Source organism: Oryctolagus cuniculus, chromosome 19 (assembly GCF_051225735.1).
Source record: "Oryctolagus cuniculus isolate XC-2025 breed Fujian yellow rabbit chromosome 19, ASM5122573v1, whole genome shotgun sequence".
NCBI classification, from domain to species: Eukaryota; Metazoa; Chordata; class Mammalia; order Lagomorpha; family Leporidae; genus Oryctolagus; species Oryctolagus cuniculus.
In genome coordinates, this window is record NC_142885.1 from 63,418,187 (window position 1) to 63,437,284 (window position 19,098).

Sequence of the window (19,098 nt, forward strand, 5' to 3'; positions counted from 1 at the left end):
CAACCAGACAGAAAATCAGCAAGGAGACAAAAGACTTAATCGACACTATAGACCAAAGAGACCTAACGGGTATCTACACAGCTTTCCACCCTACAGGAACAGAATATACATTCCTCTCACCAGTGCATGGAACTTTCTTTAGAATTGACCACATGCTAGGCCATAAAGCAACTCAGCAAATTCAAAAAATATTCTCTGACCACAACACAATGAAGCTGATAATCAACAACTCAGGAATCCCCAAAACATATACAAGCACACGGAGACTGAACAACATGCTCCTGAATGAACAGTGGGTCACAGAAGAAATCATAAGAGTAATCAAGAAATTTCTGGTAACAAATGAAGATGACAACACAATATATCAAAACTTATGGGATACAGCAAAAGCAGTGTTAAGAGGAAAGTTTACAGCAATAGGTGCCTACATCAAGAAATTGGAAAGACACAAAATTAACGAGCTATCAATGCCTCTCAAGAACCTAGAAATACAATAGCAAACAAACCCAAAACTAGCAGGAGAAAAGAAATAAGTAAAATTAGAGAAGAAATCAACAAAACTAAAACCAATAAAACAATACAAAGTATCAGCAAAACGAAGAGCTTCTTCTTCAAAAAAATAAATAAAATTGACAAACCACTGGCCCAACTAAAAAAAAAAAGACCCAAATTAACAAAATCAGAGATGAAAAAGCAAACTTAACAACATACCCCACAGAAATAAAAAGAATCATCAGAAATTACTATAAAGTACTGTATGCCAACAAAACAGGAAACCTAGAAGAAATGGATGGATTCCTGGGCACATAGGACCTACCTAAATTGAGCCGTGAAGACATGAAAACCTAAAAACACCAACAACCAATACAGAACTCAAAGCAGTAGTAAACACCCTCCCAATAAATAAAAGCCCAGGACTGGATGGCTTCACCACTGAATTCTACCAAACATTTAAAGAACTTATTCCAATTCTTCTCAAACTATTCAAAAGAACTGAAAAGCAGGAAATCCTCCCAAATTCTTTCTATAAAGCCAGCATCACCTTAATTCCTAAACCTGAAAAAGATGTAACAGAGAAAGAAAACTACAGACCAATCTCTCTGATGAACACAGACGGAAAAATCATCAACAAAATTTTAGCCAGTTGAATCCAACAACACATCAGAAAGATCAACCACCAGGACTAAGTGGGATTTATTCCTGGTATGCAGGAACAGTTCAACATGTACAAATCAATCAATGTGATGTATCACATTAACAAACTGCAGAACAAAAACCATATGATTATTTCAATAGACACAGAGAAAGCATTTGATAAAACACAACACCCCTACATGATGAAAACTTTAAACAAACTGGGAATACAAGGAACATTTCTCAACACAACCTAGGCAATTTATGACAAACCCACAGCCAGTGTTCTAACGATCAGAGAAAAGTTGTAAGCAACCCCACTGTGATACAGAACCAGACAAGGGTGCCCATTCTCACCCTTTGGGTGTTTTTAGTTTTTCACGTCTTCACGGCTCAACTTAGGTAGGTCATATGTGCCCAGGAATCTATCCATTTCTTCTAGGTTTCCCGTTTTGTTGGCATACAGTACTTTATAGTAATTTCTTATGGGGGCTGGCACTGTGGTGTAAAGGGTAAAGCTGCTGCCTGCAGTGCCAGCATCCCATATGGGCACCGGTTCAATTCCTGCTTTTCAACATAGTCCTAGAAGTTCTAGCCAGAGCCATTAGACAAGAAAAAGAAGTCAAAAGGATACAAATAATGAAGGAGTAAGTCAAAATATCCCTATTGCAGATGACATGATCCTATACATAGGGGATCCAAAAGAAACCACTAACAAACTATTGAAACTCAGAGAACAGCTTGGAAATGTAGCAGGATATAAAATTAAGACCCAAATATCAACAGCCTTTGTACATGCAGACAATTCCACAGCTGAGAAAAAGCTCCTAAGATAAATCCCATCCACAACAGCTACCAAAAAAATCCAATACCTTGGAATAAATTTAACCAAAGATGTTTATGATGAGAATTATAAAACATTAAAGAAAGAAATATAAGATGACACTAAAAAATGGAAAAAATCTTCCATGTTCATGGATTGGAAGAATCATTAGCATCAAAATGTCCATACTACCAAAAACCTTTTACAGATTCAATGCAATACCAATCAAAATACCAAAGACACTTTTCTCAGATATAGAAAAAATGATGGGGGATGGCACTGTGGTGTAATGGGTAAAGCTGCTGCCTGCAGAGCCAGCATCCCATATGGGCACTGGTTCAATTCTTGGCGGGTCCACTTCTGATTTAGCTCTCTATGGCCTGGGAAAGCAGTAGATGATGTTCCAAATCATTGGGTCCCTGCACCCATGTAGGAGACCCAGAAGCTCCTGGGTTCTGATCAGCACACCTCTGGCCATTGCAGCCACTTGGCTAGTCATCCAGAGGATGGAAGATCTCTCTCTCACTCTGCCTCTCCTTTTAACTCTCACTTTTAAATAAGTAAAATAAATCTCTTTAAAAAATAGAAAAAATGATGTAGAAATTTACATGGAAACACAATAGACCCCAAGCAGCTAAAGAAATCTTATACAACAAAAACAAAGCTGGAGGCATCAAAATAGCAGATTTCAAACATACTACAGGGCAGTTATAATGAAAAAAGCCTGGTATTGGTACAAAGACAGATGGATAGAACAATGGAACAGAATAGAAACACCCAAAATCAACCCAAGCATCTACAAACAACTTATTTTTGACAAAGGTTCTAAAATCAACCCCTAGGGCAAGGACAGTCTCTTCAACAAATGGTGCTGGGAAAACTGAATCGCCACATGCAGAAGCATAAAGCAAGACCTTAACCTGACATCTTTCACCAAAATCCACTCAAAATGGACTAAAGACCTAAATCTATGACCCAACACCATCAAATTATTAGAGAACATCAGAGAAACCCTATAAGATATCAGCATAGGCAAAGACTTCTTGGAAAATGCTCTGAAAGCACAGGCAATCAAAGCCAAAATCGACAAATTGGATTATATCAAACTGAGAAGCTTCTGCTCTACAAAAGAAACAATCAGCGAGGTGAAGAGACAACCAACAGAATGCGAGAAAATATTCACCAACTATACAACTGATAAAGGATTAATAACCAGAATATATAAAAGAGATCAAGACATTCAACAACAACAAAACAAACAATCCCGTTAAGAAATGGGCAAAGGACTTAGACATTTTTCAAAAGAGGAAATCCAAATAGCCAGCAGACACATGAGAAAATGCTCAGGATCGCTAGCCATCAGAGAAATAGAGATCAAAACCACATGAAGTTTCACCTCATCCCAGTTAGACTGGCTTTCACACAGAAATCAACAAATGTTGGTGAAGATGTGGGGGGAAAGGTACCCTAATCCATTGTTAGTGGCAGTGTTAACTGGTAAAGCCACTATGGAAGACAGTGTAGATATCCTCAGAGGTCTGAATACAGACCTACCATATGACCCAGCCATTCCACTCTTTGGAATCTATATAAGGGAAATGAAATCAGCATATGAAAGAGCTCTCTGTGTCTCCATGTTTATTGCAGTTCAATTCACAATAGCAAAGATATGGAATCAACCTAAATTCCCAATAACTGAAGGCTGGATAAAGAAATTATGCAGGATATACACCACAGAATACTACACAGCAGTAAAAAAAAAAAAAATGCAACCAGGTCATTTGCAACAAAATGGATGAAACTGGAAAACATCATACTAAGTTAAGCCAGTTCCAAAGAGACAAATTCTGTGTGCACTCCCTGACCTGTGGTAACATAGCACCTTAAAGACAACATGTAGAAACAAAATGGACACTCTTGAGAAAATTACTTGGAACAGGCCTTCTCTCAACTGCTGAGGAACAGCTTCTCATTCCACATTTTTAACTATCTTTTCCTTTATAATATTTTATTCATCTTTTTCGTATGAATCACTAAACACTATACTTTTTTGACAGGCAGAGTTAGACAGTGAGAGACAGACAGAGAGAAAGGTTTTCCTTTTCCGTTAGTTCACCCCCCAAGTGGCCGCTACGGCTGGTGCACTGCGGCCGGTGCACTACACTGATCCAAAGCCAGGAGCCAGCTGCTTCCTCCTGGTCTCCCATGGGGTGCAGGGCCCAAGCACTTGGGCCATCCTCCACTGCACTCCCGGGCCACAGCAGATGGCTGGACTGGAAGAGGAGCAACCGGGACAGAATCTGGCGCCCCAACTGGGACTAGAACCTGGGGTGCCGGCGTGGCAGGTGGAGGATTAGCCTAGTGAGCCATGGCGCCGGCCTAAACACTATACTTTTAATAGAGTTAATCATATATATGTAAAAAGTTAAGTATAAACAGATCTTAGTGAATAAGGGTGAGAATAAGAAAGGGGTGAGGAAATGGGGTGGGAGTGTGGGTGGCAGGGCTCGCACAGTAGGAAGAATTACCAAGATCTTAAAGTTTTAATTATGAAATGTATGAAGTTCACAACTGCAAAGCAGTGTAGTTGTACATACATTCCTATGGACTTACTTCTAAATGTAAGGCTTAACAACTAGGCATAGGACCCCAAAATCCCTTAAGCTGGCGGATAAAAATAGAACCTTAAGGGGCTGCCACTATGGCGTATCAGGTAAAGCCACCACCTGAAGTGCCAACATCCCATATGGGCACCAGTTTGCGCCCCGGCTGCTCCGCTTGTGATCCAGCTCTCTGTTATGGCCTGGGAAAGCAGAAGATGGCCCAACTGCTTGGGCCCCTGTACCCAAGAAACCCAGAACAAACTCCTGGCTCCAGATTGGCTCAGCTCCGACCGTTAAAACCATTTGGCTAGCAATAAAGCAGATGAAGACCTCTCTCTCTCTCTACCTCTTTGTAACTCTTCCTTTCTAATAAAAAAATAAACCTTAAATAAAAAAGAGTAGCTTAAGTGTTTTAAAGATAAAAAGGAGAGGAATAAGTGGTAAAGTGACCGTATAGACAGGAGCAAGGTTAAAGTGATCGTATGAATAGGACTAAGTGTTTAGAAACAATAATAGACAGAATTAAAAAGGAGTGAAGTCTCCAACAGGGAAAGTAGTTCATACTGCAGACTCATATAATGACAATTGCTTTAAGTAGCATTCTGATGTCAGAATCAGCCCTAAAGGCATTCCAGTGTGGCTAGAAAGCCCAGACGGAGCATTTCAGGCACAGAAAGCCAAGACACTCTGGAAAAAAATGTCTACATTATGGATCCCTGTGAGACACTAGTGGAAAGAAATGGCCACCAAAGAAGGATGTACTTTTCTCTGAAGAAAGGATAGAACTTCCACTTTGCTTATAACTTTGTCGAGCCAGTGGATCCAAAAGGCTTCCACAGCTGAGGCAGCTCATTTCAAGAGCCTTGGGTGATTACTGCTGTCATACACAAGAGTGTTATTTGTTAAATAAACAACAAGAGTCACTGTGCACTAACTTCCCATGCAGGACCGCTGTCTTAAAGAGTTACATCATGAGATTTAATAGTAAAACTTGTTCCCAAGAATCACTTCTATTCAGCCTATTAAATGGAAGATCATATTATGTCTCATAAGTTAGTTATGTCAGGGCCAGTGCTGTGGAGTACTTCACTGCCTCTGCCTCTCTATAACTCGGCTTTTCAAATAAATAAATCTTTTTTTTAAAAAAAATATGTCTAAGAGCTCACAAGAGATATACCATCCTTGAGTTCTTCTTTAAAGACAATTAAGTTTCTAAAAGGAAAGAACGGGGAGGAAGGAAAGGAAAAGAGGAAGGGGAAAAAAATGAAATCACCTTTGAGAAGCAGTACATAGAACAGCCCTTGTCTAGACTGTTGAGGAGCAGTTCTCTTAGTTTTTTTTTTTTTTTTTTAATTCCAATCTTTTTCTTCCTTCCTTTTTCTTTCTCAGACTAAGCAGAAGAGGGAGGAGGAAGGGGGAAATGGGTAAGAGGGTGGGAAGAATTACTATGTTCCTAATGTTGTATTTATGATACAAATTTTTAAAAGTTCAATGCAATTCTTATCAAAATTCTAATGACACTTTTCATATAAGTCTTAAAATAGATCATTCATGTGCAGCCACAAAACACTGTGAATAACTAAAGCAATCTTGAGTAAAAAGAACAAAGCTACGGGAATCACATTAGCCTATTTCAAATATACTACAAAGCTTTAATAATCAAAACTGCATGGGCAGGTGCCGCGGCTCAATAGGCTAATCTTCCGCCTGCGGCACCGGCACCCCAGGGTTCTAGTCCTGGTTGGGGTGCCGGATTCTGTCCTGGTTGCTCCTCTTCCATTCCAGCCATCTGCTGTGGCCCGGGAGTGCAGTGGAGGATGGCTCAAGTGCTTGGGCCCTGCACCCGCATAGGAGACCAGGAGAAGCACCTGGCTCTTGGCTTCGGATCAGTGCGCCGGCCGCAGTGGCCATTGGGGGGGGGAGGGGTGAACCAACGAAAAAAGGAAGATCTTTCTCTCTGCCTCTCTCTCTCTCACTGACCATTCCGCCTGTAAAAAAAAAAAAAAAAATCCTGCATGGTGCTGGCATAAAAACAGACACACAGACCAATGGAACACAAGGGAACTCAAAAGTAACCCCAACATTGTGTTTCAATTGATTTTTTACAAAAGGTCAGTAACACACAATGGGAAATGGACAGTCTTTTCAATAAATGGTGTTGGGAAACCTGGACATTCACATACAGAAGAAATTAGGCTTTCACTATACAACATATATGAAAATCAACTTAAAATATACTACTTAGATATTAAGACTTGAAACTATAAAACTACTACTAGATTAGGTAATGATTTGGGAGGGGAGGATATAGCACAGGCAACAAAACCAAGAACAAACAAATGGGATTAGTGTTAGGGTAAAAGAACCCCTACCCCACAAAGTTCAGCTCAAACTAAAATGTACACTTAAGTTTTCTTTCCACCCAATCATCTTTTACGGGAACTCTTCACACCTTGTTCTTAAACATACCATTCTGTTTGCTTCCTGTCTACTTGTTACAGGCAACCACAAGACTTGTCAGATACCACTGTTGGTATCTCCATCTCATGCAGCCTTAAGCCCAACTTATGTAAATAATTCCTTCAAGTTTCTCAGTGCTGCTGCTTCTTGAGACATAGCCCTTCACAGCCTTTCCTCTGGGAAGTAAAACTTAATTCATCTCCCCAGGCTTTTAGAGCTGTTGCTTCTTGTTTGCCTACACATTTGCTCTTCTTCATAGCCTTTTCTTTGCCCTATGCTGTTGCTTAAGGCACTGCCCTCCCTCTATAAAGTAAAACTTTGCCAATAAATTACAGGTAAACTAACCTTGATCACCCTGTATATCTTCAGTCACTGAATACCTGTCAACTACATCAAACAAGCAGTATCAACACAGCAAAGTGAAGAGACAACCTAAAAAATGGGAGAAAATATTTTCAAATCATGTATCTGACAAAGGGTTAAGATGCAAAATATACAGGGAAATATTGCTACCTTGGTATTACCAAGTTCTTTGATTCATGTTTAATTTAGGTCTTTAGTTTCTTTCAATATTTTGTAGTTTTCAGAATGTATACCTTATAATTCTTTTGATGCTATTACAAATCAAAGCTTTCTTATTTTCATTTTTGGACTGTTCATTGCAAGTACAGATGCTCCTTAACAATGGAGTTACATCCTGAAAAGTATCCAGTACCCTGACAAACCCAGTAGACAAGATGTTAAATCCAAAGCTGAAACATCACAAATCCACATGCTAATATAGGGGCTATATGTAATAAAACCCACTATAAATTAGAAAAGCTGTCTTTGACAACATGTGGAAATAACACACTTCTATACAATCATCTTGTATTTTGCAACTTTGTTGAGCTTGTCTTTATCAATAGTTTTTTACAGATTCCTTAGGATTTTGTACATGTCATTTATATCTAATCTCTTCCTTTTCAATCTCAATTTTTTTAAAAAAGATTTTTATTTGAAAGCCATAGTCGTGGAGAGGGAGACACACAGAAAGAAAGAGAACATCTATCCGCTGTTTCACTAACAAAAAGGCCAAGGCTGGACAAAAGCCAGAAACCATGTATCCCATGTGGGTGAGAGGGGTACAAGAGCTTGGGCCACCTTTGTTATTTTCCCAGGTGCATCAGAAAGGAGCTGGACTAGAAGCAGGGCAGCTGGAACTTGAACTGGGGCTTTGTTGTATGACGTCAGCGTTGCAAGCAGTAGCTTAACCCACTATACCAATGCTAGTTCCAATCTTTTTTTTTTTTTTGACAGGCAGAGTGGACAGTGAGAGAGACACAGAGAAAGGTCTTCCTTTACTGTTGGTTCACTCTCCAATGGCCACTGCGGCCAGTGCGCTGCAGCCAGCACACCGCGCTGATTCGAAGCCAGGAGCCAGGTGCTTCTCCTGGTCTTTAATGTGGGTGCAGGGCCCAAGCACTTGGGCCATCCTCCACTGCACTCCCAGGCCACAGCACAGAGCTGGACTGGAAGAAGGGCAACCAGGACAGAATCCGGCACCCGGACCGGGACTAGAACCTGGGTGCCGGCGCCGCAGGTGGAAGATTAGCCTATTGAACTGTGGTGCCAGCCTCTAGTTCCAATCTTCATGCTTCTATTTCATTTTCTTGACTAATTGTCCAAACTTGATCCTCTAACACAATGCTGAATCAAAGTGGCCAAAGCGGTTATCTTTGTAGATTCATGTGTAAAATCTTCCATCTTTAGAATCATATATGTTAGTGTTTGTCCTCAGATGCCTCTTGTAAGGTTAAGGACAGGTCAAATATTTCCTACTTTGTCAAATATCTTTGTACTTGATCTTAGCCAAAAGGCCGAGAAGTGATTTGTTGAATATTTTTATCACAGAGAGGCATTAGATTTTGTCAGAAGATGACTTTAAGCAATGCTTGAGAAGATGCTTATCATGTGACTTTGTTCTCTTTCCATTGACATAGTAATACTATATTCATGGATTCTTAGATGGGAAACTAGCCTTGCATTATTGGGTAAGCTCTTGTTAGGATGGTCCATAATTCTTTCTCTACATCTGGGGTGTTGAACCTTTTTCCTGTCAAAGGCGATTTGGGTATTTTAACATCATTCATTCACAGACCATACAAAATTATCAATTTAAAAGTTAGACTGTTATAGATTTATTGAAATTCAAGTCACACCTGGGACTGCCTTGGCAGGGCCAGAACAAATGACTTTTCAGGCCTTATATGGTCCATGGGCCCCAGCCCTGCTCTATGTTGTTGATTTTGAATCTCTAATACTTTGTTGAGAATTTCTGAATCCATATTCATAATGCTGTTTTGCAGTTTCATCTTGTTATGATGTTCTGACCTACTGTTATCAGAAAACTGGCCTACAGAATGACTTAGAAAGTATTCCATCTTTTTCTACAGCTTGGAAAAATTTGTTTAAAACTGGTATCTTTTTTCTTTAACATTCATTCACTTATCCCAAAGTCGGAGTTACATAGAGAGCTGGTGACAAAGTTCACATCTTTTGGTTCACTTCCCAAGTGGCCACAATGGCCAGGGTGGAGCCAGGCCAAAGTCAAGAATTTCTTCCTGGTCTCCCATATGGGTGGCAAGGGCCAAAACACTTGTAGGTCATCTTCCACTGCTTTTCCCCAGCCATTAGCAGGGAGCTGGATCAGAAGTAGAGCAACCTAGGCAAGCATCCATACAGAATGTCCCCACTGTAGGCAGTGGCTTTACCCTCTGTGCCACAATGCCCACAAGAGATGCTATCTTAAATTTGTGGTGTGGTGGAATTTACCAATAAAGCCATGTAATTTGTGGCTTTTGTATCCTATTCAGCCTGTGTTACAGGTTTGTTCAGATTTTCTTCATCAGTCAGTTTTGGTAGTCATTTTAGGCATCCCTTTCATCTATTTAATGTGAGTGGCATAAAATTGTTCCACAGTATATCCTTTTTACTAGAGTTCTCTAAAGCTACAGAACCAGTAGGAGGTATGTGTGTACATACAAATGGGGGATTTACTTGGGTAATTGGCTCATGTGCTTATGGCAGTTGAGAAGTTCACAACAGGTTTTCTTGATCTGTAGGCTGCAAATTCTTGGATGCTTTATAGCAACGCTCATTCTAAGTCCAAGGGCTTCAGAGCAGGAAAATTGAGGGTATAAATCTTTTTGAGGCTGAAATAGTATCTGATGTCCAAGGCAAGAGTTAAGTACGTCCCAGCGAGTTCACCTTCTATACTTAGACTCTCCAAATACTTAACTGATAACGCTTGAGTCCTCCACCTAATCCATCCAGATTCACATTCTAATCTCATTTGGAAACACTATGACAAACCAAAAATAAAATTGGGTAAGGAATTTGACACCAAAGTTCATCATCATACCCCTGTATTTTTTTTTTTAAACTTTCAGAAGGTCACTCATTCCTCATTTTAGCAATTTTGAGTTTTCTTAAATGCCAATTTTGTTGGTAGTTTCAAACAACTTTGTTTCCTTTGTTTTCTCTTATTTTCCTATTCTCAATTTCTATTCTCATATTTTTCCTTCACTCTGATAAGTTTAGGTTATATCTGCTTGCCTATTTCTAGTTTCTCACAGTGAAAGGTTATTCACTTGAGAATTCCCCCCCCCGACCTCAACACAATCATTCTCTAAGAAGTGCTTTAGTTATACTCTTAAAAGTTTATATATGATGTGTCTTCATTTTCATTCATCTTGAGGTACTTTCTAATTTCCTTCATGATTTCTTTGACCCATTATTTAAGAGTGTGTTATATTCTACGTATTTGTGATTTTCTCACATTTCTTTTTGGTATTTATTTCTAATTTCATTGTTTTCAGATAATGTATATATTACTTCAATGTTTTTAAATTTCTGCATTAGACAATGTTCTATGTATACCTGAAAAGAATGTGTACCCTGTTGCTGTTGCCTTGATTGTTCAAAATATGTCTCTTTATTTTAGCTCACTTACAGTAATGCTCAAGTCTTGTTTTCTTGCAGATCCTTCTAGTTGATTCATTATGAAAGCGATATATAGAAGTCCCCAGTTATTGTTGAATTATGTATTTCTTCATTTGTCAATTGTTGCTTCATATATCCTGCTACTATTTTTAGGCACATATTTATAACTGTAATACCTTCATGAAGGACTCTTATGCCTTTCATCGCAATTTTTCTTCTTGCTGTAGTCTATTAAGTCTAGTATCAGTATAGTCACGCTAGTTTCTCTATCCTTTCACTGTAATCTTTATCCTTTTACTGTAATCTAATTGTATCTTTAAAATTAAAGTTTGTCTCCTTTACACAGCATACAGTTGTTTACTATTTTTCCCTCCAATACAGTTTCTGCCATTTTACATGACTACTGAGTGCCATTTTACTTTGTGTTTTTATGTCAAGTTTTTTGTTCTACTCCTTCTCGGCCTTTGGCATAAGGTGCTCAATACACTGTAAATGGTGGCATTTTCAAAAGTTTTTCTATTATTTAGAAATATCATCAGTACTTTTAAAAATTGGTATCTTCTATCTTCAACTCCTTTATTAGAATAAATAATCATGTTTTTTTTTTTTCTTGCCCTTCTTCCGTTTATCTTTTTCTTGGTGTATTAGTTACAACCTCCAGTGCTTGTAGAGCGCTGCTAATAAACGTTCTTCTCTCATTACCAACTAACGACAGGATGTGAGGTTTAACTGTGCTATTTACACAACTGTTTGCTACAATTTATTCTATGTATTCTCCACATTTAGTTAATTAGCCTTTAATTCCTAGGAATTTATCTTGAATGTTTGCTCAACCTAATCAAATGCGCTTTCATAATCTATTGAAATGAAGATATTTTTCTTTAAAAATATTAAACATACGGCCGGTGCCTCAGCTCAATAGGCTAATCCTTCGCCTGCAGCGCCAGCACACCGGATTCTGTCCTGGTTGCTCCTCTTCCAGTCCAGCTCTCTGTTGTGGCCTAGGAGTGCGGTGGAGGATGGCCCAGGTCCTTGGGCCCTGCACCCGCATGGGAGACCAGAAGCACCTGGCTCCTGGTTCGGATCATTGCGGTGTGCTGGCCGCAGCAGCCATTAGGGGATGAACCAACGGAAAAGGAAGACCTTTCTCTGTGTCCACTCTGCCTTCAAAATATATATATATATTAAACCTAGATTATTTCTAGACTGTTATGTCTTTCAAATTTCATACCATTCTGAGTAGTATGACACAATCTCATGCTGTCTTACATTGGAATAAAGGCTGAAAAAGAAGAGTATCTCTGTTGTATACTGCTACCCATGTTAGTCACTTAGTAGCCATTTTAGATTTAGTAGCCAATTATAATATCACTGTCACAGCATCACAGTGCTTGGGTTCAAGCAACACTTACTTTTTTAACACTCCAAAGTGCAACAGGGCTGTTGGCATTTCAGATATGCCAAACAGAAGCCAAAAAAAGTGAGGTGAAAATTCTCAAATTGGCAATTAGAAAAAAATATTCTGAGGTTTCTAAGACCTAAGGTAAGAACCTGTAAAACTGTCAAGGAAAAAGAAATTCAGACTAGCTTTGCTGTTACACCTCCAACTGCCAAAGTTAAAAGCATGTGATAAGCACTTAGTTATGATGGGAGGGGTGTTCAATTTGCAGTATAAATTAGGGTTCAGTACTATTCATTAGCTTCAGGCATCCCCTGCAGATTGAGAGGACTATTTTAATTTTTCCTTATTTGGTTTTGTTATCAAAATTACGCTGGCCCTCATAAAATGAACTTAAGAAGCTGTTTTCTATTCTATGAAAAGTTCAAGTGTGAATGCTGTTTTTTTTCCCCTTAAATGTTCAAATAGTTCACCACTAATATCATGTGGGCCCAGAATTAAAAGGTTCACAAATTTTTCAAATATAGGACTCTTCACTTCTTTTCCATTTCAAATTTAATCACCATGAAGTTCTTCCTAACAGTCTGTATTAGTAATCCGTAATGCTGTCCTTCATTCTTGGTAACTGGTAATACTTTTTTTTTTAATTCTCATTCTTACCAGAAATGTATCCATTTTATCAAGATTTTAAAAGTATTATTATCGGGGCAGGCATGTGGTACAGTGGGCTAAGCTTCCCCTTGGGACACCACATCCCTTGTCAGTGTCCATTCAAGAATTTGCTCCTCTGCTTCTGATCCTGCTTCTTGCTAATGAACGTGGAAAGGCAGCACATGTTGGTCCATGTACTTGGGTTCCTGCTCTGGATATTGGAGATGCAGATGGAGTTCCAGGATCCTTGCTTTGCTCTGGCCAAGCCCTGGCTGTTGCACCTGAAGAGTGAACCAGCATATCGAAGATCTCTCTCACTCTGCCTTTCAAGGTAATATATATTTTTTTAAATGCTCTTTTAGCTTTATTGGTTTGTTATCATACAGTGTTCCATTGCATCCTTACTTGCTGATATTATGGTTTTGTCACTTTTCAATTTTATTTGTTGTTCTTGGTCCAGCTTAAGATGAAAATTAGGAGTTTCAATTATCAATCCCTTTTTCATTTTATTAAATACTTATTTATTTTGAAAGAGAGAAAGGGAGAGAGATATTCTATCCATTGGTTCACTCCCCAGATGGCCACAATGGCCAGCACTAGACCAGGCCAAGACCAGGAACTTCAACCAGGTCTCCCATATGGGTGGCAGGAGTCCCAAACACATAGGCCATGTTCTACTGCTTTCCCAGGCCATTAGAAGGGAACTGGATTGCAAGCAGACCAACAGCGACATGAACTGGTGCCCATATAGGATACTGACATCCCAGGCAGCACCTTTACCTGCTATACAACAATGTCGCCCTGAGTCCCTTTTTTTCTAATATGGCATTTAAAGCTATAAATTCTCCTCTAAACCTTGCTTTAGCTGAATCCATAAACTATGATAAATCCTGTCTTGTCACTTCCTTAAAAATATTTTCTAATTTACATTACAAATTCTTTTGATTATGGATTCCAAGCAATTAATTTTCTAGAAATATTTTGTTGTTGACAGCTTAATTACACTGTGATCAGGCAATAACCTATTAATAATTTCAATCTTTTGACAGCTGAGGTTAACGACATGGTTTTTATAAAAGCTGCACATGTTGAACATTATGTATGTTCTAATAATGTTGGGGATTAATAAATAGATATGCTCAAATTTGTGCTGTTTAGAAACTCCCAAGTATTAAAACAGGAGTATCGAGAGTAGAATACTAGGATTATGGAGTCATTTACTTTCTTCCCTTATATAGTTTGAAGCTGTAGCTGCCCAGTGAATTAGGCTTCCTCAAATGAAATATGTCTGTCTCCAGGAATGCTTCTAATTAAGATGGTATCTTAATACATTATATACATTAAAGGGTAATACTTAATCTTTAAAACCTACTGAACTTTTAAGAGTAAAAATTTTTAAAGCCTAAGTAATCTGAGTATTTTTAAAGCCATACCATTCAAAGCTAGTATTTGAACCAAGATCTTAAAATTTTTTAAAAAATCTCATGTTACAAGTACAAATTATAGACATGGTATTATGAAGAGACAAAGTTTCCTTAACAGGTATATGGTGGTTAACAAAATAACAAAAACTTTATTGGCCAGGTTGTACCATTTGACAGTTAATATCTTGAGTATGCACTAATTCTTACTGTACTGAGTACGGGCTATGGATCAGCAGCATCAACATAGTGGGATGGCCAAAAAAAATTTTTTTAAAGCCAAGGCCGTAGTATAAAATGAAGCATAAAATGCTCAAAATAAAATAGCTGCTACAGGCCAATGTGTGGCAAAGTAGATTAAGCCACTACCTGTGACACCAGTGTCCCATATGAGCACTGGTCTGATGCAGCTCCCCACTAACATCTGGGAAAGCAGAAGACAGCCTAAGTGCTCAGGCCTCTGCTAACCACATGGGAGACCAGGACAGAATTCCTGGCTTTAGCATGGCCCAGCTCCGAATGGTGATTGCAGCCATTTGGGGAGTGAACCAGTCGAAGTGAGATCTATCTCTCTCTCCCCCTCTCTCTGCCTGCCTCCCTCCAACTCTTTCAAATAAATCAAAATACTCCATAATACCTAATGATAATCACCTTTTTAAAAAAAGTATCAGTATTTTATAATGGTCTTAACAGCGTTTCTTAGGCTACAAGTTTTAGCCATACTTAACAATTTTCTACACAGTAATCCTTCTGGATCCAAGGGTTCCACATCTTTTAAGTTCATGAACGTGTACAATTTTTTGTGTTTCCTAAATACAACTATTTACATTGTATTGTATTAGAAGCAGCCTAGAGATGATTTAAAGTAAATGGGAAGATGACTAAATTATATGCAAATACTACACCATTCTGTATTCAGACTTGAGAATTTGCAGATTCTAGTATTGGCTGGGGGTCCTACCCCAAGCCGCTACGGATACTGAAGGACAAACATTATTACAATGAAGATTTAGTTCTTTTCTACATTCCACAAGCTTACTATAACTCATTCTCATTTAAATCAATACTGTCTAGTCATATACATTATGACTGCATTACCTTACACAATATTTTATTTTCCCTGGAGCTATCAATCTAGCCTTCCTATAAAACTTAATTTCACTTTTCCAAATTCATCAGAATTGTCACAGATCAACATTTTCTCCTAGTCTACACTTCTTTGGGGCTTAAAGATCACTCAAAGGCTTTCCTAAGACCTGTGTGTCTTATGGAGATGCCATAAGAGTCCTGGTTCATGCCCTAGTTTTGCTCTTTCAATCCAACTCCCTGCTAATGGCCTGGGAAAAGTAGTGGAAGATGTCCCAAGTATCTGGGCCCCCACCACCCATACGAGAGACCTGGAAGAAACTCCTGGCTTCTGGCTTCAGCCTGGCCCATCCCTGGCCATTGTGGCCATCTAGGGAGTAAGGCAGCAAATGGAAGGTCTATTAAATCCTTTAGAAACAGGCTTTCCTCAACATTCTTTTATCTGAATTTCTCATTACAAATACATATTATCAGTAATGAATTTCGAGGGCAGAGATATGGCTTTATAAACTGAGCGAAATGCCTTTCACAGACATGTTAAAATGTTTTTGAGGCCAGTGCTGCGGCTCACTTGGCTATCCTCTGCCTGTGGCGCCAGCACCCTCAGTTCTAGTCCCAATTATGGCACTGGATTCTGTCCCAGTTGCTCCTCTTCCAGTCCAGCTCTCCGCTGTGGCCTGGGAAGGCAGTGGAGGATGGCCCAAGTCCTTGGGCCCTGCACCTGCATGGGAGACCAGGAGGAAGCACCTGGCTCCTGGCTTCAGATGCTGTAGCAGCCATTTGGGGGATGAACCAACGGAAGGAAGACCTTTCTCTCTGTCTCTAACTCTGCCTGTCAAAAACAAAAAAAGTTTTTGAAATATTTAATATTAATACTCAACAGGCTGGCACTGCAGTTCACTTGGCTAATCCTCCGCCTGCGGCGCCTGCACCCTGGGTTTTGGTCCCAGTTGGGGTGCCGGATTCTGTTCCAGTTGCTCCTCTTCCGGTCCGGCTCTCTGCTGTGGCCCAGGAAGGCAGTGGAGGATGGCCCAAGTACTTGGGCCCTGCGCCTGCATGGGGGACTGGGGATGCCTGGCTCCTGGCTTCGGATCTGCGCAGTGCGCTGGCCGTGGCAGCCACTTGGTGGGTGAACCAATGGAAAAAGGAGGACCTTTCTCTAACTCTGCCTGTCAAAAAAAAATACTTAATAAACATCAATAAATATTTAATAAATATTCACTCATTAAAAACGAAACTCTGGAAAGGCACCTAGAACTATTCTCTCCTTAACAAATAGTATGGGGTGGTGTCAGCATGGCAGGGTGGATTAAGCTGCTGCCTGCAATGCTGGCATCCAACATGAGTGCCAGTTCAAGTCCTAGCTGCTCCACTTCTGATCCAGTTCTCTGCTGATGTGCCTGGGAAGGCAGATGGTAGGCTGAGTGCTTGGGCCCCTGCCATTCATGTGGGAGACCTTGATGGAGTTCATGGATCCCAGCTTAAGCCCAGCCCAGGCTTGGCTAATGCAGCCATTTGGGGAGTAAACCAATGGATGAGGAATCATTTTCTCTGACTCTCCTCCCTCTCTCTCTACATTAACTCTGTTCATCAAATAAGTAAATCTTTAAAAAATAAACAGTACTAAAGTCACTGTAGAACTACCAGAACTAGCCTTAGCAATTTTTGTCACAGCTATCTCATAAGCTTTTTCACATCAACAGCACAATAACACAGAGGTATACTAATGCAAATTATCCTACCTAGTAGACACATACAGTGCCTCTACATAATGGTTAAATTTAGAAAAAAATCTATGTAAACATCTTATAACTTTAAATCCTTAGGTGTTCAAATATTCAAATATCTTACCATTTGCCCTCCCAACAAAAAATCATGCTTATTTCTCTGTAGATATTGCCTGACTACAATTGGTCCTGCCCAGATTGAAGATGAATGATAAAAAGTTACCTGATCCTACTGTAACATTTTTACAAGCAGGTATGGGACAGGCATTTGACACAGTGGTTAAGATGCTGCCAGGGATGCCTGTATCCCATTTAAGAGTGCCCAGGTTCAAGTCCCAGCTCTGCTTCAGATTCTAGCTTTCTGCTAGAGGCAGCAGGTTTAAATACCTGGGTGACTCCAAATATGGAGTGGTAGATCTACAATGATTTCCTGGCTCCTGGCTTTGGACTGGCTCAGTCCCAGCCTTTACAGGCATTTGGTAAATGAACCAGCAGATGAAGAGCTCTTCTTTCAAATCAGTTACAATTATAGGTTTAAGACTCAGCTGAAGAACTAATGAAATGATACAAGATTACGAGACAGAATGAATGAGATGAAAGATAGTTCTTTGTATTTCTGTATTACTTCACTTCTTAATTAGAATACTCAAACATTTAAAGTTAGTTTTTAAGTTTTTATTAACTATCCATTACTTAAGTTGATTACATCAAATCAAATACAACTGTACACATCCACTACAATAAAACTATGATATGGGCACAAATAAAGATCTAAGGATCATACAATAATAGTTTCATACACTTCAAGGTATTAAGTAGCCAAAAAAAAAAAACAAAAAAAAAAAACAATGGAAAAAATGGCTGAGGTGAAATACAGGGTTGATAATGTAAGCAGAGCAGAAAATTCAAGATGTACCGAGATACACCGGTTCTTAAAAGAGGCAAATGATTTCCAAAAAGGCATTGCTTATGCATTTCTGTTCAGGCAGAAGTCAATCTTAGGATGTAGTCTGTACATATCTGTAGATAAGACTGAGAGTTAAGTAAATAAATTTGATTAAGATCCAACACTTCTAAAAATGAACTGAGGGATAAACAAGCTAAGAAAGGCATACTTCACAAAAGCTGAATTCAAGGTAATTAGTCCTTCATTCAGATGCTTCATATTTGCATTTTCAATATCTTTCCTGTTATATAAGTTATCATTATCTTGAATTTCTTCCCCATTTGTTTTGCAAAGTTATGTCGCAGGTCATTTACTGGCTACAATATGACAAAATCATAATGAAAATAGTATTAAATTCCAATCTAGAAACAACAGTCCAAACGGATGTAACATTTTCCTAAGGTGAATTATTTACTACTATTGTCCTCTAAATCTTAACCATGTGTATCTTAAGCACAGCAAAACTATCCCATCATAAAGCAAAGCAACATGTGTTGGCTTACATTAGAACCTTCAACATAGTAACACACAAAGGTACAGTTTTCTCAGTAGGGTGTTAAGCACAGAAACGAAGCAAAATAATGTTTGTTTCCTCTGTTTAGACACATTCTTAAACCTGCTTGCCACAGCTGGAAAAAGCCGGGGGCAGAGATAATAAAAAGGAAAAAAATTTTTTTAAAAGATACCTAGTAAAACAAGTTTCCACATTAAAAAAAAAAACTTCCATCACAGCATCCAATACAGGTAAGCTCAATACAGGCACAAGTTACTCGGATTTTTACGTTATCGCCGATGTTCAAGTTCCTACCTAAGACTGCTTATTCGAGCCGCTTGGCAGGATCCAGTTAATTGTTAGGGCAGCTG

At 39.1% G+C, this 19,098-nt stretch overlaps 1 protein-coding gene across 15 annotated transcripts in view; it reads right to left on the minus strand.

Annotated features, from left to right (window-relative positions):
* ATF7IP2 (activating transcription factor 7 interacting protein 2) overlaps nucleotides 1-19,098 on the minus strand; it is a 70,964-nt gene that overhangs the window by 51,297 nt on the left and 569 nt on the right. For 2 of the 15 annotated variants that reach the window (XM_008257699.5, XM_051847406.3), the window contains exons 2-3: nucleotides 18,404-18,551; nucleotides 7,366-7,452 (exon numbers count right to left, since the gene is read on the minus strand). The exons of 11 other annotated variants lie outside the window; for them this stretch is intronic. The gene's annotated coding sequence lies outside the window, so the exon portion shown is untranslated. The remainder of the gene's footprint in view (nucleotides 1-7,365; nucleotides 7,453-18,403; nucleotides 18,552-19,098) is intronic. 2 more of the 15 variants (XM_051847410.3, XM_008257704.5) reach the window with 1 other exon arrangement.